Source organism: Dermacentor variabilis, unplaced genomic scaffold (genome assembly GCF_050947875.1).
Source record: "Dermacentor variabilis isolate Ectoservices unplaced genomic scaffold, ASM5094787v1 scaffold_13, whole genome shotgun sequence".
Classification (NCBI taxonomy): domain Eukaryota; kingdom Metazoa; phylum Arthropoda; class Arachnida; order Ixodida; family Ixodidae; genus Dermacentor; species Dermacentor variabilis.
The window spans coordinates 17,815,555-17,841,781 of NW_027460291.1; the positions used below are offsets into that span (position 1 = coordinate 17,815,555).

General features: G+C 46.5%; 1 long non-coding RNA gene across 1 annotated transcript in view; it reads left to right on the forward strand.

The window, feature by feature from the left end:
• Window positions 1-24,181, forward strand: part of LOC142566692 (uncharacterized) — a 59,609-nt gene extending 35,428 nt beyond the window's left edge. Inside the window, exon 3 of the long non-coding RNA XR_012825101.1 lies at window positions 24,081-24,181. This is a non-coding gene — a long non-coding RNA (uncharacterized LOC142566692). The remainder of the gene's footprint in view (window positions 1-24,080) is intronic.
• The last annotated feature ends 2,046 nt before the right edge of the window (window positions 24,182-26,227 follow it).

The window sequence follows — 26,227 nt, forward strand, 5'->3', positions numbered from 1 at the left end:
TGCTTCTTCCTATTTTACATTTACTTCACGAATTAATTTATATAATATGTGTAAATATAGGAGCAGAATACTGTTTCAGGCGCTTCAGGAAAGCTGGTTTATAGATTTTTACAACTTCAAGGAAAAATGGAAATTTGCTGATTTTGCCATGTTTATTTACCCACCAAATCTAGCAGAAAATGTTCACAGAATATTTATCATATATACCGTAAAGAATACATAAAGATAGCCTCACCCAAAATGAACCAAAAATTAGTCCCTGCAGTAGCGGTGGTTACAGGCCAGACCCTATCCATGTCCAGCTACCATGCAGCTAATACACACAGATTTATGCACGACTAACATGTCGAGACATTGCGACTCTAGGGCAACCCTAAACCATATGCTATGGGAATGTACGGATATAATACATGGTGATGCAGCCTCAAACAGCAACAACCTCCACGCTCTCGGACTCTGCGTTGCTCAGCTCGGACCTGCAGCACCATCTCTGCGCTGTCCTGCCAGCCGAGGAAGCCACCAAGGGCCAACCACCCTTGACAGAAACCTAAGCGGCATCCAGGCCCACCCAATCGAATCGCAGCGCACTCAATGAAGCTATTTGAATGAATGAAACCGAAAACAATCAACACCGGCAGGTCTGAATTTTAAAAGGTAAAAGAGGCGTCGTGTAGCTAAAATTCTAATATGCATAACGCTCAAAATTTAGCTAAATGCTGTCGACCATATTCGATAATCAACAATTTTCACATAAAAAAAAATTGTTGCTGTTTGCTCTGCAGGCATTCAATAAAGATGTGTGCGTTATGGCGATCGAGAATGTCGACTGCTAAAAAGAAATGCCGTAATCGGATAGGGACGCCTGAATAGTTGAAGGAAGTTAAGCAAGCATCAACCAACCTCTAACTTCCATGAGTAACGATAAAAATCAAAGTGACAGACGTCTTTAACGATAGAATACGAAGAACAACCCAATGCCAGAATTGAAGCCCGTAATCTTTAGTGTTCAAACATCATCGACACTCGCGAAAAGCTGGCGCTGCTAAATTCTGCATTGCAGTGAATTCCGGTTAATTCTGTTAATTCTGTTCGCAGAAAGTGAAACTGACCGGTCGAAGAACACAAGCTGTTTGTGCTTATGAAACGTTCGTCAGAGATGTGGTTGTATTTCACTCGTCATATGGCAAGCGTGTGAAAGCGTGTTTGTTAAATTTCCATGCCGATTGCTTTTTTTATAAATATATCACCGTATATAAGGAAGCTCGTAACGGAGGTCGAGGAGCTGGTGCTGGGGGCTGATACGTTGTACCAGGAAGGCTGAAGGTGGAATGAATGTCGAGTTACCAGTAGAGCTGTGCGTCAAACTATGCGATAAAAACTCACAAAGGCAACGTAATGCTAATGAGCGTGCAAGTTGTCTTGGTCGTTGTGGTCAGTAAGAGCGCAATGCTTTCAAAGTGTTCGCGGCCATTTTGTAGCGCTAAGTGTTTCCCCAGATACAAAGTTTGGGTAATGTTTTCTTACGGCGGTCTGCCGACAGGAGGTGGTCCCGGAGGAGGAGGTCTCGGGGAAGGAAACGGTGCCCTATAAGAGGAAGCAATATTTAGTGCGTGCGAGATCATCATACAAGGAGGCCTTAACATCTTACGGTGGTCTGGCCACAGGCGGTTGTGGGGGCAGGTACGCAGGTGGGGGCCGTGGGGAAGGACGCTGGGGTCTGTGAATGTGGAGGCGAAAGATATGCCGTGCATTAAGTGCGATGAACACCGAGTAGTAGACGTTGCGCGTGGGCGTACACTTCACAGTGTTTGCTGCAGTTTTTTGGCATGCTACTGTCGCAGGAAGCTATCCTGGGCCCATGGCCTGACGCTGCAACTTCAATACGTGCCACTAAAGTGTTGTTGAAGTTTCTGCAGGGCACCAAGCTCGACGAGCGGCTCTATTAAGGCAACTGTCTCATTTAAACAAGCACTCACCACTTCTCTTATCACTTTTTTGCATTCTGCAAATACAGATGATTGCTGAATGGATAAATTTACAGGAAAGTACGCTTGAATCGAAAGTCATTGAGCGTTGTTTTTGTTGCTTATTACCGAGATATTTTACATCTTCAGGCACCTCGTACCGCGTAGCTGATTACTACGGCATCACATGTAGTAATTCGCTTTATTTTATTGTTCAACAGCTTTTGCATTGATTAAGTAAATTCATCCGCTGATGCACAATATTACGAGAGGACAATCTGCACCACTGAGCACCCATCAGTTCTCATCAGCGCTCGTCATGCTCAATTCCTGGTAGCAGTAGCAAGGTAGCGACTTGTATAGCGACGAAATTTCTTCCCACGAACCACAGAATGACTTAAATGGCAGGTCATGGCTTTTATGAAGCGCCGTACAAAAAATGTTAAAACCTTTCACACCGAGTCGCCGCAGGGAATATCTTTATTGCAAAGCATTGCACACCCTAAATCGCGGAAAAGCGTCGTAGGCGGAGTGACCGAAAAACGGTAAGAAATATGATCGACGACGGAAATAGTAAAAAACGCGTGACAAAACGCTCGAATTGACAGCAAATTTCTCAGGGAGGTTCCTGTAAGCAAAGTAACTCCATTGATCTAAATATAAAATTTAGTACATCTCGGTCTGCGTGGGAACCGAATCCCTGCGCACGGGGTGCGAGACAAGCACGCGACACCGACGGCGCGGTTACTCGGCGGTTCTGGTTGTCTAAAGGTGTGCTTAGTGCTCGCATCATTGCGCACGTGATGGAGCAGCCAATGCGGAGGAGGTGGCGCCACGTCATGAGTTAGAAAATGAGCGGGTTTATGAAGTCCCGAGGACTGCGTACGGCACAATGCTTACGAATCGCCACACGTAAGCAGTAATAAGTGTCTCTGCCGAATTTCTTCGCAGCTCACGGAGTTTAGCCCTGCGACTAGATCCAGAAGCACGAATTCTTGCGTATTACATCGCATTACGCGCATCTTGGTCTGATTGGAGTTTGTCGAGCCCTCCTGGTTCGTTATGTCCTCAGTTTCGTATAGATGCAATGATTGCTGTTGTAGACCCCACCGCTGCCAAACGAATGAGATGATGATACTGCGGCTTTCTGCAACTAAGTCTGCGTCAACTCTGCGGAAAAGCAGCGCTAGGCAGGAGACGCTAGGACCAGTTTTGGAGTGCAACTAAAATACGCAGCCATCGCCCGGCATGGAAGCCGCGAGAAATGAAACGGCACTTTACCGATTACCGTTGCGCGCCTATATAGGGGGTGCAGTAAAGGCCGAAGTATCCAACCGCACAGCGTAGATACAGGACGCGAGAAAAAGCCAGACAACAGCGTTTCCCTTTTCTGTTCAAGTCGTTGACCAAGCAGGCCAAATGTGCATACTTCTGAATGTTTTTGGGTCAAGTGCTTTGATGGCATGCGCTTTGCGAGGGCGGACTTCACTCCTGCGCTCCATCAGGCAAGTGCCCAGTCATGTGGAAAGCTGGACACATGTGGTTCAATGCGAGCGGTGAATTTGCTGGAGAGATATCGCTGCATGTGATAGTGAATGCTCTTCCGTGAGCTCACTAGGATGGGTGTCAGGGCGCCGCTGTTGCTATGCTAGGCTTGGACACGGGTTGCTCGCCGAAACATTAACTTGCTAACCCGTGATGAACTCGCTTCAAAAGGAACTCAGTAATTTTATTTTAATTAAAATTAATTCTGCTGCATCACTTGGTGCCTTCGTTTCGTTCCACGGGCAAGTGAATCACGCGCTGAGATCTCGCTGATAGAAGGCACGCAGTCACCTGCTAGCTCCAGTCATTCGTCTTCCGTATTAGTAATTTTCCGTCCACACCCTGCATTTGTTGCAACTGTATGCCTGTCATACCTCAAACATTCCCGCTTAGTGAAAAGTAACCTCGAACCGGTTGTGGCTTGCGTCCCAGCGGTAAAGAAAGAAGCCATCAGTCGTATTGACAGCAACTCTCGATTGGGGTCGAGAGAGACCTACATCGACGCAGCGAGCGTCGTTCGCGTGACGTCAGCGCGAGGGCTCGTGCGCCACGTGAGCTGTGCTGTTCTGGCGTCGCACGGGCTCCACCTGCGTTGTTTTTGTCCGTTCGCTCTCGTTCTCTGATAATTACGACGGGCCTTTCAAACGCATTACTTCCGTGTATTCTTTCCTGAAGCTTTCTTCACATGAGAACAGGCATTCATTATCAACAGTATATTTCTCAAGAGGAACGTCACAGTGCCGGCCTACGGAGCTTAGTTAAGCGAGGTCCGGACTTTTCATGCGCTGTTATGATCTCCGCAGCGGCAGCTTACGTGCAAGTAGAAAGACAAGGTCCCGAAAACATAGGCTAGAAGATTCCGCAACACCTTTCATTACGGCGCATATGGAGACCGTAAAAGAATGTTTAGTTTATATCTAAACATGCAGAACTCATAGAGAATACGCGTAATCAACGTAATGAGAATGTACTTCAAGGAAAGATTTGCAGCTGTGGGGGCGAACACCAGTTAGACACCTGCAAGTCGGTTTTACCTCAAAGAATCTATGACTTCATTTAGAATTTGCATAGACAGCTCTCGTGGTTTGTGAACCATAGGTGATCATTTTCATTCGCTTCACATCTCATGTGTGACACTACCGCAGCCGGATATCCTGCTTCGGTCTCTCTGCTCCCATCGTGCTTTGAAAAGACAGCGAGGCGCGTGCCAAGCTTCTCCTTCCTCGTCCTGCGTTCCTGCTCTAAACAAACAAATGGCGCTGGCGGCCAAAGTGTCAGACTTGACTGAAGACATTTAGTGATTAACTTAGTACGTAATACAAAAATTAGCAAGAAAAGAACTATTGCTGGTATGTTGCCTCTAGGCAACACTTGGTTAAGTGTCACTGGTCAAGTGACAAAAACAGCAGCACTTGCTGCGGGGTAACAAGCATGTAAAAAGAGCTGGCTACATACAGCTTCTGCAACATATCTCTCGATTTTAACTCGCGAAAGCTTCCCGCCAAGTGTACATTTGTTCACGCTATTCGTAACGCTATTATTACCGCTATTTGTAACGCCAACCAAGCCAGAGAAGAAGTGGAAAATACTGCACATGGAATATGATGAATATATGCAAATGCTTTCATACGGTGGTCTAGGCGCAGGTGCTGGTGGCTGGTAGGGCGGACCAGGGGGGCTGAAACCGTGTAAATCATAAAAAAATGCTGGCCTAAATAGTTCTTAGTTACTTTCAAAGGAATACACAGAAGAGGCCATGAAAATCTTACGGCGGTCTCGCCACCGGAGGGGGCCCTGGAGGCGGTCTGGGGGGAGGAGGTGGTGGCCTGAAAGGGACAGTTGATGAGGGTTCATGTATTATATTAGGCAGGGGTTGAACAGTGAATGAGTGCAGGCATTTCTTACGGAGGTCTCGCCACCGGAGGTGGAGGAGGGAAAGCAGGTGGGGGTCGCGGTGGGGGAACTTGTGGTCTGTAAAACATTTGTGCATTGATCATGGATGCTTATTGCGGGTACAAAGTGCAAGCACGCCTGCCGCGTAGCTTCATTTCATTATCTATTTACAAGGTGGACTGCATGCCGGGATTCGACATTTGTGCATTGCTACATACCCTGTAGCAGCTGATAGGTGTATTGCATGGTCGGCAAAAGCTGATAAAACGGGTGTAAAGTTTGCATATTTTACTTGGCTGCAATATTCCCGCATCCATAAAAAGCGAGAAGGTTGAATACAACATCGAAGTAGTTGAGTATTATGTGCATTAAATTAAAAGAAAGGTAAGCTGTAAGACGTATTTGAGAATAATACCTTCATGAAAAAGCCGTACTAAATGTGCGAGGTGCTCAACGTAATGTTCGTGTAAATACATTACTACAATATGTGTCGGTCTCAGAAAAATATAATGGCTGCTACACATAAGCGATTATGAGGTTTCTTGTTAGGAAAAAAGAGAATAAGCCATGGAGGATAGTCTTCAGTAGATTAATACAGCATATTTGATATGGGGTCTGCTCGCCGTCCTCCTTCGCTGTGCCAGATACTATAGAAACGAATTGCATAATTGAAAAAGATACGCTCTTTTAGTTGTAGGGAGATGCGTGGAAGTAAGGGAAAAAAACGCATTCGAAATTCGACAAAGTGAGGGCAGCAGCATACGTTAGCGCTTCGAACAACGTGGCCGCTGGCGTACTAATAAATTATTCGAACTAGCAATTACACAGCTTCGTCTATATTGTGATTTACTCTACTTTTGTATGAAAATAACTCGAAAATTTAATTAAGGGGTGGTTTCAAGTCCACGAACCCAAACTCTCATATCTATAATGTGAGAGTTTGGCTTGGCTTTCTGAGGCGCAACTTGGAAAATTCATCTGCTAACGTGCGTAAATTAGCATACCTGACGTTCGTACGCGCGCAATTAGAATGTGCATCCGCTGTATGGTCCCCATACCAAGAATATTTAATAACCATGCTGGAACGCATCCAGAACAGAGCTGCCCGATATATAATTCGGAATTTTGATCGAAAGTCAGGTATAACGCAGATCAAGCTCAGTATTCCTTTACAGCCCCTACACATCCGCCGCAAGGTTGCTTTACTCTGCCTATTTCACAAATATTTTCATTCCGATAAGCCATGCATATTACCCTTCGAAACCCCGCCCGTACGTCCTCAAGATTACATAATCATTTTAGCTTCAAGCGCATTTTCGGTAAAACCACAGCTTTCAATTTATCTGCTGTACCTCGTGCCATATCCCACTGGAATGGTCTTCCCGATGATATCGTCTCGATAACTGATCGTAAAATATTTCGTGAACGCCTGTGCGTGCTTTTTACGTAATCTCCTTCCTCTTATATATCTGCTATGTTTCAGCATGCTGTGCTTTGTTTTGTTTTTTAGACGAGCCACTGTACAGTTGTCTTACGTTTATTTTTCAGTTGTTTCCATTGTGCTTCACAGTTCTTTGTTACATTGCCCCCCTTACTCAATGCCCGACAGGGCCTGTAAGGTGTTTTCTAAATAAATAAATAATCGCTATCGTACGCGCAAGAAGCTGTGGCTGCTAAATTGGGCGGAGCATTAGATGTCGACTGTTGAATCTTGTAATTCCCAAGAGCACAAGTGGCTCTGTCTGCCTGGTCATCCGGCAAACATGTGTGAGCGTCAGACAGCAATGGCATAGCGATATGCAACAAGTCATGGATAAATGTATAGGAAAGTTCGTACGGTGGTCGAGGAAGAGGCGGTGGAGGTTGATACGGAGGACCAGGAGGTCTGGAAGTGGGAGAAATTCGTCGTCACCATTACATTCTTCGTGGAAGGTAATTCACAGGAAAAATAAGCTTAGAGCGACGCTTACGGTGGTCTTGCCACAGGAGGAGGTCTCCGGGGGGGAGGAGGTGGTCTATAAATGTAGAAGCCATTTAGGGTGTCAAAGGCAATGCGCATAAATAATTCTATGCTTGGAGGTTAAGTTGGGAATATTTCTTTTCTTACGGGGGTCGGGTAACAGGAGGTGGTCCTGGCGGTGGTCTCGGCGAGGGAGGAGGTGGTCTATAAGAGAAAGCGTCAGTTAGCGCTAGCAGGATTACAGCGACTAATATTTCAGTAGCCGAGGGCCGCGGGCTCCTTACAGTGGTCTCGCCGAGGGAGGTGGAGGCGTGTACGCAGGTGGAGGCCGTCCCGAAGGGCGCCGAGGTCTGTGAAAGGGGCAGAACATGTTCTATCGCGATACAAGTTTCTAGCGCGCTACAGACCGAGAAGTAATATTGGAAATAATATATATACTGCTATACGGCGTCTAGTTCAGCTACCGAGCGTTTCATTCTGAAAACAAGGCGGCAGTGCATTGGGGCGCGAACCTCATCGAGGATGATGGAGATTTACATCTCCATCAGCACTTCGTATATTATGGAAAGAGAGGACGGGAAACAGAGGGACTCCATTTTGCTTAATCGTGACCTTGTAGAGTCTGCAGGGAGTGAAGCCTTGGCTTCGTAGCCTCGTAAATTAATTAAAGATGGAGCTTTGCTTGCCGAAAACGACGATCTCATCATGAGGCACACATAGTGCGGGACTCCGGAAATTTGAACCACCTGGGCTTCTATAACGTGCAACTGAACCTAAGTGCACGTGTGTTTTCACTTTCCGCCCCCCTCGGAATGCGGCCACCATGGCCGGGATTCGATCCCGAGGCCTCGTGCTTAGCAGCTCAACACCATTCGTTGCTTCTTGGGTCTGTATTGTCGCGATATTATATAAGTATATAAACACGACATTTTGTGGATAGCCTCAGCATAGTGATGCTGTGGTTTTATCGGCGGGATTGCCCGAAGTGATCGAGTTTGTGAAATACTCAAATGAAGATTACCGAGCATTAGTAGGCGCAATATGAACAGCGAGAATGGTCAATGAGTAACATCGACTACCTAGATTCTACCATCGTGAAATAGTAGGCCCAGTAGCTATGTCCGGAAAATAATTAAAATATATGTTTTTGTGTTCTCCGCGCGAGAACCACAACACCAGGCGCGCCGTTGCGGAGGAATACCTTTTGCCACCCGGGGTTCTTTGTTGCGCACCTATTGCACGGTGCACGGGCGTGCGTGACAGCGCAATGCGGCCGCCGAGGCTGTGATGCAACCAGAGCTGGAAAAGGCGTCGCCTTCGAAGCGCTAATTGCGCATTCAATACCGACATGAGCATTAGTACCTCTAAATGGCAACTATATCTTGATTATTGCGCAATATAGTTAAACTGAAAGATCTCGTCATATTGCGTCGTCGTGTAGCCAATACTTTGTTTACCGTGCTGCGGGAGTGGAAGGTTCTGAGTTGCAGTGCGACAAAAATATCGCCAATATTTCTTTCTTTCTTCGGGATAGATGATAACAGGAGAGGCAATGCTCTGCCTACTCTGCGGGCCTCAGCCGAGAGGGCGATCAGCTCCTTTCAAAGACTCCTTCAGACGCCAATCCTGAGCCCGTCGGTTTGTCGTGTCTTTCTCAGGCGCACAGTGCACGAGCGTAGCAGTGGAAGGCTGCACGCCAGCGCGGCACCTTTCGTGAAAATCTCTGGGATGAGAAATGACATGCGTTTCACTAAACCATGTGCCTGCGTGTGTTTAGTTAACCGCTCTGCCCCATTGCCTTATTTGTTTTATATTTATTTTATTACTCTCTACTGCGCGGTGAGAACAGCTTTCTTTTTTTCGATTTTACTTCAGAGAGAACGTATACAATGTGGAGCTTTAATATTGGGTCGCCGTGTGTTACCTCTAATCGGAAAAGAACATCGTCCTGCTTATTATATTGTACCCTCACTCGCGGATTGCACGGCTGTTAGATACATGAAGCAGCAAATATAGGTAGAAGAGAGGTAAACAAATCACATTATGGGGTTTGACGTGCCAAAACCACGATCTCATCTTAAAGCTCGCAGTAGCTGCAGACTCCAGGAATATGCACAACCTGGGTTTCTCTAACGTGCACCTAATTCTAAGTAGACGGGCGTTTTCGCATTCCCCCCCGTCGAAATGCGGCAGCCATGCCGAACATTCGATCCCGCTACCTTGTGCCTAGCAGCCTAACACCACAGCCACAAAGCAACCTCGGCGGGCAGAGGACAGGTCACATGCTATCATTTAAGTTAGGGATTGCTCAATGTCATCGTGCCAAAGTGCCTTAGGCATGGCCTATTATAATCTGCTCTCAGTCCTAAGACTTTTTGTGACTTTCTCAAGTCGTCACAGGTTGCACGCTCAAAATAGCAGGATAACATCGCATATCATCCTTGAAGGACTATATTGCATAAGCCACACTCGAAAACGCATATTGTTACAGGTACGCATGTTATACATGCTGAAGCTATGTTGGGACCTTTATAGTTTATCATTAGGTGATTCATTCTTGGGACTGATTCTTTATACCAGTATCATTCATGGCATAGAAAATGGGAAATATTGAGTCGGAAGTTCTAGATCATGGCGTAACGACACTCAGTACACAGAAATATTAGCGGAAATTAAAAAAAAACTGTAAAATGCCATATAAATTTGCAAATGATTTCATACGGTGGTGGTCTAAGTACCGGTCCAGGAGGCTGGTAAGGTGGCCCAGGGGTGCTGAAAATGTTAAATAGATAAGAATGTAGGGCTGAAGGGTTGCTGAGCGAGTGACCCAGACAAGAGGGGAAACAAAGGCCTTACGGTGGTCTAGTCACTGGAGGAGGTCCTGGCCTGGGAGAAGGTGGCGGTCTGTAAGATGCATGCGGACTATAATAATATATCACGCTCTGGTTCAAAAGCGAAAAACCTTCTTACGGTGGTCTCACCACTGGAGGTGGAGGAGGGAATGCAGGCGGGGGTCGCGGTGAGGGAACTCGTGGGCTGCGAAATGTATGAATATTTTTATTGTAGTTGTGGATGGCCTGCAAATGCAAATATAAGCAGGAATACTCTTTCCCGGGTTAATTATTTGCGTGTTAACGACGGTCAGAATTTTTACCTCTGTGTTACCGCGCAAAACGTACGCAAGTTAATATTGACAAAAGCATTTTCTATAAATATAAAATGCAAATACAATATATGATCAATACCTTCCTGACCAAGCTATCCTAAGTGTCAGCTGAGAGTCTGTGAATCATCTGTGAATAAATTATTATTCTCCGTCATGCTGACAAGCTGCGTTATGGCTTTCGGACCTGTAGTTACTGTTCATATGAAAAGCAATTCGGTGCGGAGCGTTCAGTCGCTTTATAAGAACAATTTACACTCAAGAAAACACTACTATGCGTATCTCTGACTCAGAAATCGATGGCTGAATCGCCACGACCCGCGTTAATACTTGTAAGTGGACGCATGCTGCCTGTGTCAGTAAAGGTGTTGGAAATCCTATGAACACCGGGTAGCTCAGATAACAGCCTTTGACGGGATAGTTTTTACCACAGCTGTGTAAAAAATAGATCCCCTGAGCTCTATATTCCTACAATCAGGAAATCGATCACCTTTTATTCCAAGACACAGGTGACCGGCATAACACAACAATTGAAGCGCATAACCACCGTGCAGACAAAGAGTTTTGGACTGGCAAAAACATAAGGCTGCTCAACATGGCGCAACAACAATTTCCAGCTGATTTGGTCCGCTAAAATCGAAACTGCAAGACAAAAAAACCGCAAGTTGTATGCGCCTATCAGAGCCTTGTGAGAGACGTCGCAGGCTCCGCCTAGTCATCAAGCGAGCATAACTACGCGGGCTCGTCAAATTGCAGTGCCCATCGCGTGATGATTCATCACATGTGTTATATACGAACGCTCGTACGGTGGTCGTCTAATTGACGGCGGAGCTTGGAAGGGGAATTACCGAGGCCTAAAAATGGAAGAGATGTCTGGCTACGCGCCCAAAAAAAAGTTTACTCTCTTCAGAACGTACCTTGTGCCCAAAGAATGATCGTTATCTGTCTCACGTGAGTCTCCTTTCTTAAAAACGCTGCCCTCGCTATTCTTTTGTTCAAATTGAAATATCAGGCACATAACACGCATGCCGTTCGCCCCCTGGAAGTGCTTAAGAAAGAATTGGAACTGGATGACGGCTACGCTTGGGGACAGGATAGGCGCCGCCAAAGTGGTGCCGTTCTCTGATGAGTGGTGTTTCACTGTGCAAGGAAATCCTAATGAGCATTACTGTGTTCCCGCCACAGGAATAGTCGTCGTGGCACAGGAGGTGCATCGTGCAATGCCCTTGAAGCGTTCTGGTAAATTTTGCATGATAACGTGTTTCTTAAAATATACTGCTACGTCATGTTTCCTTACGGTGGTCTGGCGACAGGAGGTGGTCCCACAGGAGGCCTCGGGGAAGGAAACGGTGGTCTACAATAGAAAGCGGTATTTGGCGGTTGCGAGATAAGCATGGAAGGCGAAAACAGCATGAATATCTTACGGTGGTCTGGCCACAGGTGGGGGTGGAGGCTGGTACGCAGGTGGGGGCCGTGGGGACGGACGCTGGGGTCTGTGAAGGTGGAGGCGATATAACATATGCACCAGAGACAAGTGCGAATACTAGCTACATATTATTTGGAGATATCATTTTAGATGTCGGGCGGCTTCCATGTCAGAAACACAGCAACAAGAGCTAATGCCAAGTTTGCAGAAGATTGAATTTGGGTGGAAATTAAATATTGGGCATATTGTTTTGAAGGCTTTTGAGAAGATTCGGTTCTTCATGAAACAATATATGGTTTGCAGACTGATTGACCGATTGGGTCTTTGCTTGACCGATCATCAGATGAATTGAAAATACAATTATTGAGTTTTGATCCAAGGCGCCTGTCTGCGAGTGCAGCCGCTTTGTTTTTTTGTTTCTGTGCGTGCTGTCGGTGTGCGTTGCCGTTATCGTGGGCCAATCCCAGTGACATGCGCCAAAGCGACGACTGGGCATATGAAACTGGGCGTTACTTTGCTTTCAATCTCACGTCTTCCCATTAGAAACATTGTGTCTTAGTCATGATAAATATATGCAATATGAGATATCATATCGAGATAGCCGTTCCCTACACAACATTTAATTTATTCCTATAGCTATTCTCTACATATCGCGACTGCTTCTCATTGTGTACGCGACAACTACAGTTCAGCCTGCCAAATGTTTTCAACTGCAAATCGAGAAATTTGGCAAGTACGTCTGCGGACGCACACGAATACGAGAAGACAATGTGCTGCTTTGAGCAACGGCCTTCTAGGCCAGTTTATCAGTTCTAAGGGATTTCCACACAATCTCGATCGATCGGTCTGCGAGCTTCATAGCGCAGTCTTAGTTTTAATTTGCATATACGTTTAGGACCTGATTTCGGCCCTTATCTCTTCTTGTCCTTCAGACCAACTCGGGCCTGTTTCGGCGCCATGGTCGGGCGTCGCAACTCACAGGTCCTGTGGAATGAATTAGTGGCTTCTGTTTGCTGGCTGATCACTGACTTGACCCGTGTCCGTAGCAATTTATACACAACATCATTTAAATAGGATGTTAGCTTTTGGGGATTTTTACGCACGAAAAGGGCAATGTGATTATAAGGCACTCTGTCGCGGGTAAGGGGAAGGGGGTTCCCTCCGAAAATTTGTGATCACGAGGGTTTTTTTTTAGCATGCACCCAGTGCAGTGGTACTTGAACGTATTTCCATTCCGTCCGCATCGCAATTCCGCGAACGGGATCGAACACGCCTCCACGAAATGCAATACCACTGTGTCACGAGGTGTGTCATGTGGAAGACACGTGGATACCTGCATGAGCTGTGATTAACTCATGCAAACGGCTGCAATCCTCCGTACTAGTGTATAGCACAGAAAACATGACTACGCAATTAGAGATACATATATCGCGGAATAAGGCAGAATAGACCAAGTAATTTAAGAGCGAATATTAGATATTGCATGACGAGGTAAAGGTATGAAATTGATTTCCTACGGTGGTCTAGGCGCAGGTGGTGGTGGCTGGTACGGCGGACCAGGGGGGCTGAAATGGTGGAAATGATGACAATGTAGATCTAAGCGGCTCTGAGCCATTTCAAATGTAGTACACATAAGAGGCCGTGAAAGTCTTACGGTGGTCTGGCCACTGGAGGGGGTCTGGGGGGAGGAGGTGGTGGTCTGCAAGGGACAGTTGATGAGGATTCATGTATTATATTACGTAGTGGTTGAATAGAGAATGAGTGCAGGCATTTCTTACGGAGGTCTCGACACAGGAGGTGGAGGGGGGAATGCCGGTGGGGGTCGCGGTGAGGGAACCTGCGGTCTGCAAAATGTTCGTGCAATACGTATTAACGTGCAAGGGAAACTCGTTTGCCAAATACGAGTGTCTACTGGAATGTAATGGTTCAGTAGGAGCTGCTTGTTTCTACTTTACGTTGGCTTCAAGAATTCATTCATATATTATGTATAAATGTAGGAGCAGAATACTGTTTAAGGGGCTTCGGGAAAGCTGGTATAAACATTTTTACATTCCTAATAAAAATTGAAATTTTCTTGCGTTGCTATTTTTATTTAAACACCAAATATAAATGCAAGGGTTCGCAGAATAATGATGTAGCTCACAAAGAGTACCTAGAAATGGAAAAGACTCAACACCAGTAGTCTGAATATAAGAGTGAAAATACACGTCGTTTAGTCAAAAGTGTAAAGTGCGAAGCGCTCAAAATTTATGTAAATGTTATAGGAGAGATTGAATTGCCTACAATGGTTCAAAAAAGATAATTCGCTGCAGTTTTCTCGGCAGATGAGTACTCGAAGTTTGATATGAAATAAATATCTGCAGGTTATGGAGCTTGAGTATGACGACTGCTAAAAAAGTAATGCCAAAATTCAAAATTCACGTTATACAGTTGTATGGAGACAAATACGCATCAGTCAAACTGAAAATTGCATGAGTAACCGCGATATCAAAGTGATAAAAGAAGAACGACCTAATGCGAAAGCTGAACCCCGTTATCCTAAGTGTTAAAACGACTTCGACACTCGCAATAACCTCGCGCTGATAAATTCCGCATTACAATGAATTCCGGTTTATTTTATTTGCTGAAAGTTAAACTGGCAGGCAGAAAAACGCAAGTCGTATGTGCTAATCAAGGTTCGTCAGAGATGTGGCTGTATTTCACTCGTCATATGGCAAGCGTGTGAAAGCGTGTTTATTAAATTTCTATGCCGATTGCTTTTTTTATAAATATGTCGCCGTATATAAGGAAGCTCGTACGGAGGTCGAGGAACTGGCGCTGGTGGCTGATACGGTGTACCAGGAAGGCTGAAGGTGGCGTGAATGTCGAGTTACCATTAGAGCTGTGCGTCAAAGTATGCGACAAAAACTCACAAAGGCTACATAATGCTAATGAGCGTGCAAGTTGTCTTGGTCTTTCTGGTCAGTAAGAGCGCAATGCTTTCAAAGTGTGCGCGGACATTTTGTAGCGCTACGTGTTTCCCCAGAAACAAAGTTTGGGTAATGTTTTCTTACGGCGGTCTCCCGACAGGAGGTGGTCCCGGAGGAGGAGGTCTCGGGGAAGGAAACGGTGCCCTATAAGAGGAACCAATATTTAGTGCGTGCGAGATCATCATGCAAGGAGGCCTTAACATCTTACGGTGGTCTGGCCACAGGCGGAGGTGGGGGCTGGTACGCAGGTGGGGGCCGTGGGGAAGGACGCTGGGGTCTGTGAATGTGGAGGCGAAAGATATGCCGTGCATTAAGTGCGATGAACACCGAGTAGTAGACGTTGCGCGTGGGCGTACACTTCACAGTGTTTGCTGCAGTTTTTTGGCATGCTACTGTCGCAGGAACATATCCTGGGCCCATGGCCTGACGCTGCAACTTCAATACGTGCCACTAAAGTGTTGTTGAAGTTTCTGCAGGGCACCAAGCTCGACGAGCGCCTCTATTAAGGCAACTGTCTCATTTACACAAGCACTCACCACTTCTCTTATCACTTTTTTGCATTCTGCAAATACAGATGATTGCTGAATGGATAAATTTACAGGAAAGTACGCTTGAATCGAAAGTCATTGAGCGTTGTACTTGTTGCTTATTACCGAGGAAATGTTTGAGATATTTTACATCTTCACGCACCTCGTACCACGTAGCTATTACTTCGGCATCACATGTAGTAATTCGCTTTATTTTATTGTTCAGCAGCTTTTGCATTGATAAGGTAAATTCATCCGCTGATGCAAAATATTACGAGAGGACAATCTGCACCACTGAGCACCCATCAGTTCTCATCAGCGCTCGTCATGCTCAATTACTGGTTGCAGTAGCTAGGTAGCGACTTGTATAGCGACGAAATTTCTTCCCACGAACGACAGAATGACTTAAATGGCAGGTCATGGCTTTTATGAAGCGCCGTACAAAAAATGTTAAAACCTTTCACACCGAGTCGCCGCTGGGAATATTTTTATTGCAAAGCATTGCACACCCTAACACGCGGAAAAGCGTCGTAGGCGGAGTGACCGAAAGACGGTAAGAAATATGATGGACGAAGGAAATAGGTAAAAACGCGTGACAAAACGCTCGAATTGGCAGCAAGTTTCTCAGGGAGGTTCCTGTAAGCAAAGTAACTCCATTGATCTAAAAATGAAATTTAGTACATCTCGGTCTGGGTGGGAACCGAACCCTTGCGCACGGGGTGCGAGACAAGCACGCAACACCGACGGCACGGTTACTCGGCGGTTCTGGTTGTCTAAAGGTGTGCTTAGTGCTCGCATCATTGCGCACGTGATGGAGCAGCCAATGCGGAGGAGGTGGCGCCACGTCATGAGTTAGAAAATGAGCGGGTTTATGAAGTCCCGAGGACTGCGTACGGCACAATGCTTACGAATCGCCACACGTAAGCAGTAATAAGTGTCTCTGCCGAATTTGTTCGCAGCTCACAGAGTTTAGTCCTGCGACTAGATGCAAAAGCACGAATTCTTGCGTATTACATCGCATTACACGCATCTTGGTCTGATTGGAGTTTGTCGAGCACTCCTAGTTCGTTATGACCTCATTTTCCCATATATGCAATGATTGCTGTTGTAGACCCCACCGCTGCCAAAGGAATGAGATGATGATGCTACGGCTTTCTGCAACTAAGTCTGCGTCAGCTCTGCAGAAAAGCAGCGCTAGCCAGGAGACGCTAGGATCAGTTTTGGAGTGTAACTAAAATACGCAGCCATCTCCCAGCATGGAAGCCACGAAAAATGAAACGGCACTTTAGCGATTACCTTTGCGCGCCTATATCGGGGGTACAGTAAAGGCCGAAGTCTCCAACCACACAGCGTAAATACAGGACGCGAAAAAAAGCCAGACAACAGCGCTTCCCTTTTCTGTTTAAGTCGTTGACCAAGCAGGCCAAATGCGCATACTTCTGAATGTTTTTGGGTCAAGTACTTTGATGGCATGCGCTTTGCGAGGGCGGACTTCACTCCTGCGCTCCATCAGGCAAGTGTCCAGTCATGTCGAAAGCTGGACACATGTGGTTCAATATGAGCGATGAAATTGCTGGCGCGATAACGCTGCATGTGATAGTCAATACTCTTCCGTCAGCTCACTAGGATGGGTGTCAGAGCACCGGTGTTACTATGCTAGGCTTCGACACGGGTTGCTCGCCGAAGCAGTAACTTGCTTACCCCAGATGAACTCGCTTCAAAGGAAACTGAGTAATTTTATTTTAATTACAAATTAATTCTGCTGCATCACTTGGTGCCTTCGATTCCTTCCACCGGCAAGTGAATCACGCGCTGAGATCTCGCTGATAGAAGGCACGCAGTCACCTGGTAGCTCCAGTCATTCGTGTTCCGTATTAGTAATTTTCCGTCAACACCCTGCATTTGTTGCAACTGTATGCCTGACATACCTCAAACATTCCCGCTTAGTGAAAAGTAACCTCGAACCGGTTGTGGCTTGCGTCCCAGCGGTAAAGAAAGAAGCCATCAGTCGTATTGACAGCAACTCTCGATTGGCGTCGAGAGAGACCTACAACGACGCAGCGAGCGTCGTTCGCGTGACGTCAGCGCGAGGGCTCGTGCGCCACGTGAGCTGTGCTGTTCTGGCGTCGCCCGGGCTCCACCTGCATTGTTTTTGTCCGTTCGCTCTCGTTCTCTGATAATTACGACGGGCCTTTCAAACGCATTTCTTCCGTGTTTTCTTTGTTGAAGCTTTCTTCACATGAGGACAGGCGTTCCTTATCAACAGTATATTTCTTAAGAGGAACGTCACAGTGCCGGCCGACGGAGCTTAGTTAAGCGAGGTCCGGACTTTTCATGCGCTGTTATGATCTCCGCAGCGGCAGCATACGTGCAAGTAGAAAGACAAGGTCCCGAAAACATAGGCTAGAAGATTCCGGAACACCTTTCATTACGGCGCATATGGAGACCGTAAAAGAATGTTTAGTTTATATCTAAACATGCAGAACTCATAGAGAATACGCGTAATCAACGTAATTAGAATGTACTTCAAGGAAACATTTGCAGCTGTGGGGGCGAACACCAGGTAGAAACCTGCAAGTGGGCTTTACCTCAAAGACTCTATGACTTCGTTTAGAATTTGCATAGACAGCTCTCGTCTTATGTGAACCATAGCTGAAAATGTGTTTGCTTGACATCTCGAGTGTGACACTACGGCAGCCTGATATCCTGCTTCGGTCTGTCTCCTATGATCGTTATTTAGAAAGACAGTGAGGCGCGTGGCAAGCTTCTCCTTCGTCGTCCTGTGTTCCCGCTCTAAACAAACAAATAGCGCTGGCGGCCGGCGTGTGAGAGTTTTAGTCAGAAATATTTGGTCAAAAGACATTTAGTCAGAAACTTAGTACGCAATACAGACACGTAGCAAGAAAAGGACTATTGCCGGTGCGTTGCCTCTAGGCCACATTCGGTCAAGTGTCACCGGTCAAGTGACAAAAACAGCAACACTTGCTGCTGGGTAACAAGCATGGAAAAAGCTGCTGGCTACATACAACTTCTGCAACATTTCTCTCGATTTTAACTCGCTAAAACTTCCCGCCTACTGTACATTTCTTTACGTTACTAGTAACGCTACTAATACCGCTATTAGTATCATTAAAACATTCCAGAGAAGAAGAAGCGCAAAATACTACACATCAAATATTATGAATATTTGCAAATGCTTTCATACGGTGGCCTAGGCGCAGGTGCTGGTGGCTGGTACGGCGGGCCAGGGGGGCTGAAATTGTGGAAATAATAAGAATGTTGGCCTAAGGAGTCGTTAGTGTCTTTCAATGGAATACACAGATGAGGGCATGAAAATCTTACGGCGGTCTCGCCACCGGAGGGGGCCCTGGAGGTGGTCTGGGGGGAGGAGGTGGTGGCCTGAAAGGGACAGTTGATGAGGGTTCATGTATTACACTAGACAGTGGTTGAACGGTGAATGAGTGCAGCCGCTTCTTACGGAGGTCTGGCCACTGGAGGTGGAGGAGGGAATGCGGGTGGGGGTCGCGGTGAGGGAACTTGTGGTCTGCAATGTAATTGTGTATACATTATGTTTTCCTATGGCGGATACAAAGTGCAAGCATTTCTTCTAAATACGCTCGTAGTTTCATTTCATTGTTTTTCAAGCTGCATTACACACAAGGACTCGACATTAGCTGTTAGATAGTTCTTTTATGTAATATATGTAAGCCCTGATTGGTGTGTTATATTTTAGGCAAAAGCTGATTAAACTGGTATACATTTTTGATATTTTATAGGGTTGCAATTTGCCGGCATTTATAGAAAGCGAGAAGTTTCAATCGAAGCAGTTGAGTATTATGTCAGATATATTCCTAAACGTTAAGCTGTAAATAAAATTTAGGAATGATACCTTCATGCAGATGCCGTACTAAGTTTGTGAGCTACCCAATCTAATCATCGTGTAAATGCATTGTTAGAACATGTGACGGTCTCTAAAAATATGCCTGCAAGTACACGTAAGCGATTATGAGGTTTCATGGCAAGAAAAAGGAAAAACAAAGCAAAGTGCGCAGCGTTCAGTAACTAAATACTGCAGATGTTATATGGGGTGTGATCGCCGTGTTCCTTCACTGTTGAATGTTTTTAAAAAACGAATTGCCTAATTGAAAAGGATATGCTCTTTTAGTTGTAGAAAGATGCGTGGAAGTAAGAGAAAGAAAATGCGTTCAAAATTCGATAAAGAGAGGCATGCTGAGGCACGTTAGTGCTTCTCACGAGCTGGCGCACGAATAAATTATTCGAACTAGCAATTACACAATTTTGTCTATAATGTTATTTACTCAGCTTTGAGATGAAAATAGCTCGAAAATCTAATTAACGGGAGATTTCAAATCCGCGAACCCGAACTTTTATATCTGTAATCCCTATGGTACTCGCAAAAAGCTGAGGCTGCAAAATTGGCCGCAGCACTAGATATCGGTTGTTGAAGCTTGTAACTCATAAGAGCAGAAGGGGCTGTTTCTGCATCGTCATGTAGCAAACATGTGTGAGCGTCAGACAGCAATGGCGTAGTGATATGCAACAAGTGATGGATAAATGTATAGGAAAGCTCGTACGGTGGTCGAGGAACAGGCGGTGGAGGTTGATACGGAGGACCAGGAGGTCTGGAAGTGGGAGAAATTCGTCGTCACCATTACATGCATCGGAGGATGCAGGCCACGGGAAAAATAAGCTTAGAGCGACTCTTACGGTGGTCTTGCCACAGGAGGAGGTCTCAGTGGGGGAGGAGGTGGTCTATAAATGCAGAAGTCATTTAGGGTGTCAAAAGCAATGCGCGTAAATAATTCTTCGCTTGGAGGTTAAGTTGGGAATATTTCTTTTCTTACGGAGGTCGGGTAACAGGAGGTGGTCCTGGCGGCGGTCTCGGCGAGGGAGGAGGTGGTCTAAAAGAGGAAGCGTCAGTTAGCGCACGCAGGATTACAGCGACTAATATTTCAGTAGCCGAGGGCCGCGGGCTCCTTACAGTGGTCTCGCCGAGGGAGGTGGAGGCGTGTATGCAGGTGGAGGCCGTCCCGAAGGGCGCCGAGGTCTGTGAAAGGGGCAGAACATGTTCTATCCGGCTTCCGATTCCTAACGAGAAGCAATTAGCGGAAGAGCACGCGTGCATTGCTGGCATTCTCGTAGTGTAATGCGTGCGTTTAAAGTTTAAAAAGTGGTTCACTAGTTGTCTGTTTAAGTCTTCATCTTTGGGCACATTGTAAAATGTAAATTTTTCCTTTTGTTTATGTGATTTTTTATGTGCACTCTTGCAATTTGCTAGTTGTCCCTTTTTCCGAAACTGATGTACAGTTGTACAATGTACTGTTGACTGTGTACTCTTCAGGCTTGATGGCCTTTGGCCCCTCCGCTGCAGTGAGCTTTGTATATTGCTTGCTGTATACAAAATGCATACTTACTTACTTACTCAGTTACTTACTTACTTACTTACTCACTTACTTACTTACACTATTCCGAAACTAAGGCTGAGCAGTATTAAATGCGCGTTTCTCCAGCAGAAGGCGACCGCCCAGCAGCACTTTCAACAATTTGTGTGCCATTATTTCTGGCCGCAGAGAGCACACTCGTGCGAGTGAAAATGTCGAAATGTAACCTGAATAAAACATCATTGTACTATTCATCAATTGAAACTGGTTTGCTGTGCCCCGGACGACTGAAAACTCACTCCAGCGCAGCGCAAACGCTACTGTAGACCTACTATTGCGATGGGCTTACCGCGATTGAGTTAGCATTTCGAGTTACCTATCTGAGTATTGCAATATGCACACGTTCGGTTTTGTAGGGTTAAATGCTCTTACAATAGGAATTTGGCGTTGCAGCCAGAAAAGCGCTTGACAAGTAGTTCGTGGCAAATTATCTGGCACGCCAATGCACTCTAGAAAACTCTTTGGAACGATGTTTGGAAACTTGCGTTAGCCTTCAGATTAAAATTATGTATATTCTTCTAGAAAGCCGGATATGGCGGCATAACGGGAAAGAACACCGATAAGCAAAAGAGCAGGGACGAAGCAATAGGAAATTCCAAATGAATTTGGGAAATGCATTCATACGGGGGCCTCGGCGAAGGTGCTGGCGGCTGGTACGGCGGACCAGGGGGGCTGAAATTGGGGAAGTGATAAGGACGTTGGCCAAAACGGTTGCTTAGCAATATTCAATGAAGCAATATTCAACACATGAAGAGGTCGTGAAAGCCTTACGGTGGTCTGGCCACTGGAGGGGGCCCTGGAGGGGGTCTTGGCGGGGAAGGTGGTGGTCTGTAATGCACAGTTTATACGGATTCGTGGCTCATGTGTTGTACTAGGTACTAGTGGAGTAATGATTGAACGCAGCCGTTTCTTACGGAGGTCTGGCCACAGGAGGTGGAGGAGGGAATGCAGGTGGGGGTCGCGGTGAAGGAACTTGTGGTCTGCAAAACGTTTGCGCAATACATATTAAGGTTCGAAGCGGGCTCCGAGCGCTGGTGGTTATGCTTAGTAAGAAGGTTGATTTTTTCCTTCGAAATGCTGGATTCAATGGGCTGTATGCGTGAGATTTCGAGATGGAGCGTCAGATGCTCAAGTACGTAATATTTATAGAAGGGAATTAGTTTTTAGGGTGGCCATGAAGAGCTGATTGAAAGAGGATTACCGTCTCGTAGTTTTATGATAACTGTATAAGAACTATATTCAGCATTTGTTACGGAAACAGTGTTCCTAGAAATACTACTTACAAAGAAATCATAAATGATATTCATCCCTCAAAGGTAACCTGCAATTTGAATATATATTGAAAACAATGGTGTAATATTTCATAGCTATTATTTGCCGAAATTTGCCTGTAAGATACCTGCCAAGCTTGAAACACGGTGCCCACAAGGGAGTAAGAAATGAAATATATCGATATTCGCATTTCGGTAATCTAGAAATCTAACAGCATGAGTACCTCCTGTGCCAATCCATCATAAGCATGTGGGCTATGCAAAGTAAACGTTGTGCAACTAATTATTACATTGCGTAATGCTCCCTGAGCTAGTTGCTTCTGAACATGCGGCATTATCATCACTGTTCAATTGCAAAATATTTTTTGCGGTTTTCTAAGTAAATTATTACTATATGTTTGACATGTACGTATGTAAAAGAAAAGGGTACTTGGGATTCACTGGGCGAAGTGCTCAGAAATCTACGCCCTAATCGCAAAGGCAGGTTACACTTATGGCAGGTAAACGCAGGTATTGCTCGACCTAGCATTAACATAAGCATCTATAAATACCAAACTAATAACTTTTTTAAGGGAAAGAATCAGATGGGAGAACTGAAGGCTCATAAACACGTCCAGACTCGTAAAGGACTGTCATTCTGCCCACGCTGGGTCAACGGCCATGTACGATGGGCCTGCGCTGTCCCCCACGCGGGCGCGAGCTCGGTATTTAGCCACGGGAGGGTGCCTCCGGCGACGGCCATTGGTTGCAGCAGCTCGTCGGGGTCTTGGTGAGCGCTCTTCCGTTGTTTCAGGAGGGCGCGCGATTGTGTCTCTCTGTGTTCTGCTTCCCAATGCCTTGGGGCGTACGGTGACAGGAGCGTTGGTTGAAATTGGCAGGTGACCCTTTCTAGCCGCATCCTAATTCTCATTATTTCTATGCGGGGCGTCCCTGTCGTCCAATATTGACGACTGTGTGGCACTTTGGCATCCAGGTGCTGTGTAGTTGTAAACACTTATGTTTACCACTGCATCGAACTTGGTTATTCTACCTTACTGCATTCAAATGCCACGGAATAAATCTTGTAAGCGTCGCTTAGCTTGTTCCTCGCTCCGGTGGTGGTCTGCGAGAGCATGCGGCCACGTGACACGCAGCAGGCGCAGCGATGTGCCCTCTCGAGCGAGCCCCCGCTGCTTGTTCGACGTGCGAGTCGCGAGCGCGCTGCACAGCTGGGGAGGAGGACATTTTGGCGTCTCCCAAGTGGCGACAGAGTTAGGGGAGTTCGTGTGTCTGTGCGCGAGTGGTTGCCACCGAGAGAACGAACTGTGGCAAAACACAGGGCTGGCTGACGCTCGCTTAACACGCTGTCACAGGTGCCTACAAAGAGGCAACAATTTGAAGCGCACTGAAACCCTGCGGTGAGCATTAGCCACGTGATTGGAGGAGCTTCGATCAGGTATGCACATGAGGCTTACTGTCTCTCTCGAGAAAGAACGCAGAGGGGACGCCAGGGGCACTTGTAACGCAGCGATATGAGTTTACCATGTGCTAAAAGATGATAAAGAACAACGTTGCCGGGAAAGTAACATCAGTGCTCAACACACACAGCCCGAAACAAGCCTAAAGGCGAAGTAGCTGGTGTGACTCTCGAAACTGTCGGCAGGAGCAATGTTAGTACTCGTGCTGCTTCGGGAAAAGCCAGCCTAAGTGCTGAATAGAATGTCCGACGGTGACCATCCCGAAGGAAGTGCGGACGACATCCTTATGCCATGGGACGAAAGCGTTATTCATCCGGAAGGCGTCAGCTCAGTGGGGAGCTCGTTGAATAATCACTTAGAATGGGCTGCATAGCGGTAGGATGGCTTTTGGAAATAGTTTCTCCCTTTTGTATCTTCGACTGGTCCCCTCCATGTTCCTGCAGATCTGGTGATCCTCAGAGGCCGAGGACACAGACCGAACACGTCACTCGGAGGACCAAATGGCCTCGTTACTGCAGCAACCACCTGGTTTCGACTGTCCTAAGCACGTGGCGCTGCCGTGAACCACGATGGACGCGGGACGAGCGTCCGTTAAGCAAGCGGGGGTCGCCAACAGCAGCGACGCTGTGCGGTGATGACGTTGCGGGACACGCTTCAGTCTCGACGACCGCGCTGCTCGAAGACGGAGGCGAGCGATCGAGAGGAGCCCACCGAACGCGCGCCCTCTCTCGACCAGCCCAAGGCAACGCCGCTCGCGAGAGCGCTCAGAAACGACGAGGCGAAGATAGGCACTTATACATACAACATAAATGGTATGGAGGAAAACACTGGTGTCTTTACTCTGTGAAGTACAGAGAAATCGATGCCCGAATTGCAAAGAAACGCTGTAATGCTTGTAGGTACACGCATGCTGCCTGTGTCAGTAAAGATGTTGGAAATTCTATGAACACCGGGTAGCTCAGATAACAGCCTTTGACGGGATAGTTTTTACCACAGCTGTGTAAAAAATAGATCCCCTGAGCTATATATTCCTACAATCAGGAAATCGATCAACTTTTATTCCAAGACACAGGTGACCGCCATAACACAACAATTGAAGCACATAACCACCGTGCAGACAAAGAGCTTTGGACTGGCAAAAACATAAGGCGGCTCAACATGGCGCAACAACAATTTCCAGCTGATTTGGTCCGCTAAAATCGAAACTGCAAGACAGAAAAACCGCAAGTTGTATGCGCGTATCAGAGCCTTGTGAGAGACGTCGCAGGCTCCGCCTAGTCATCAAGCGAGCATAACTACGCGGGCTCGTCAAATTGCAGTGCCCATCGCGTGATGATTCATCAGATGTGTTATATACGAACGCTCGTACGGTGGTCGTCGAATTGACGGCGGAGCTTAAAAGGGGAATTACCGAGGCCTAAAAATGGAAGAGATGTCTGGCTACGCGCCCAAAAAAGTTTACTCTCTTCAGAACGTACCTTGTGCCCAAAGAATGATCGTTATCTGTCTCACGTGAGTCTCCTTTCTTAAAAACGCTGCCCTCGCTACTCTTTTGTTCAAATTGAAATATCAGGCACATAACACGCATGCCGTTCGCCCCCTGGAAGTGCTTAAGAAAGAATTGGAACTGGATGACGGCTACGCTTGGGGACAGGATAGGCGCCGCCAAAGTGGTGCCGTTCTCTGATGAGTGGTGTTTCACTGTGCAAGGAAATCCTAATGAGCATTACTGTGTTCTCGCCACAGGAATAGTCGTCGTGGCACAGGAGGTGCATCGTGCAATGCCCTTGAAGCGTTCTGGTATATTTTGCATGATAACGTGTTTCTTAAAATATACTGCTACGTCATGTTTCCTTACGGTGGTCTGGCGACAGGAGGTGGTCCCACAGGAGGCCTCGGGGAAGGAAACGGTGGTCTACAATAGAAAGCGGTATTTGGCGGTTGCAAGATCAGCATGGAAGGCGGAAACAGCATGAATATCTTACGGTGGTCTGGCCACAGGTGGGGGTGGAGGCTGGTACGCAGGTGGGGGCCGTGGGGACGGACGCTGGGGTCTGTGAAGGTGGAGGCGATATAACAGATGCACCGGAGACAAGTGCGAATACTAGCTACATATTATTTGGAGATATCATTTTAGATGTCGGGCGGCTTCCATGTCAGAAACACAGCAACAAGAGCTAATGCCAAGTTTGCAGAAGATTGAATTTGGGTGGAAATTAAATGTTGGGCGTATTGTTTTGAAGGCTTTTGGGAATATTCGTTTCTTCATGAAACAATATATGGTTTGCAGACTGATTGACCGATTGGGTCTTTGCTTGACCGATCATCAGATGAACTGAAAATACAATTATTGAGTTTTAATCCAAGGCGTCTGTCTGCGAGTGCAGCCGCTTTGTTTTTTTGTTTCTGTGCGTGCTGTCGGTGTGCGTTGCCGTTATCGTGGGCCAATCCCGGTGATATGCGCCAAAGCGACGACTGGGCATATGAAACTGGGCGTTACTTTGCTTTCAATCTCACGTCTTCCCATTAGAAACATTGTGTCTTACTCATGATAAATATATGCAATATGAGATATCATATCGAGATAGCC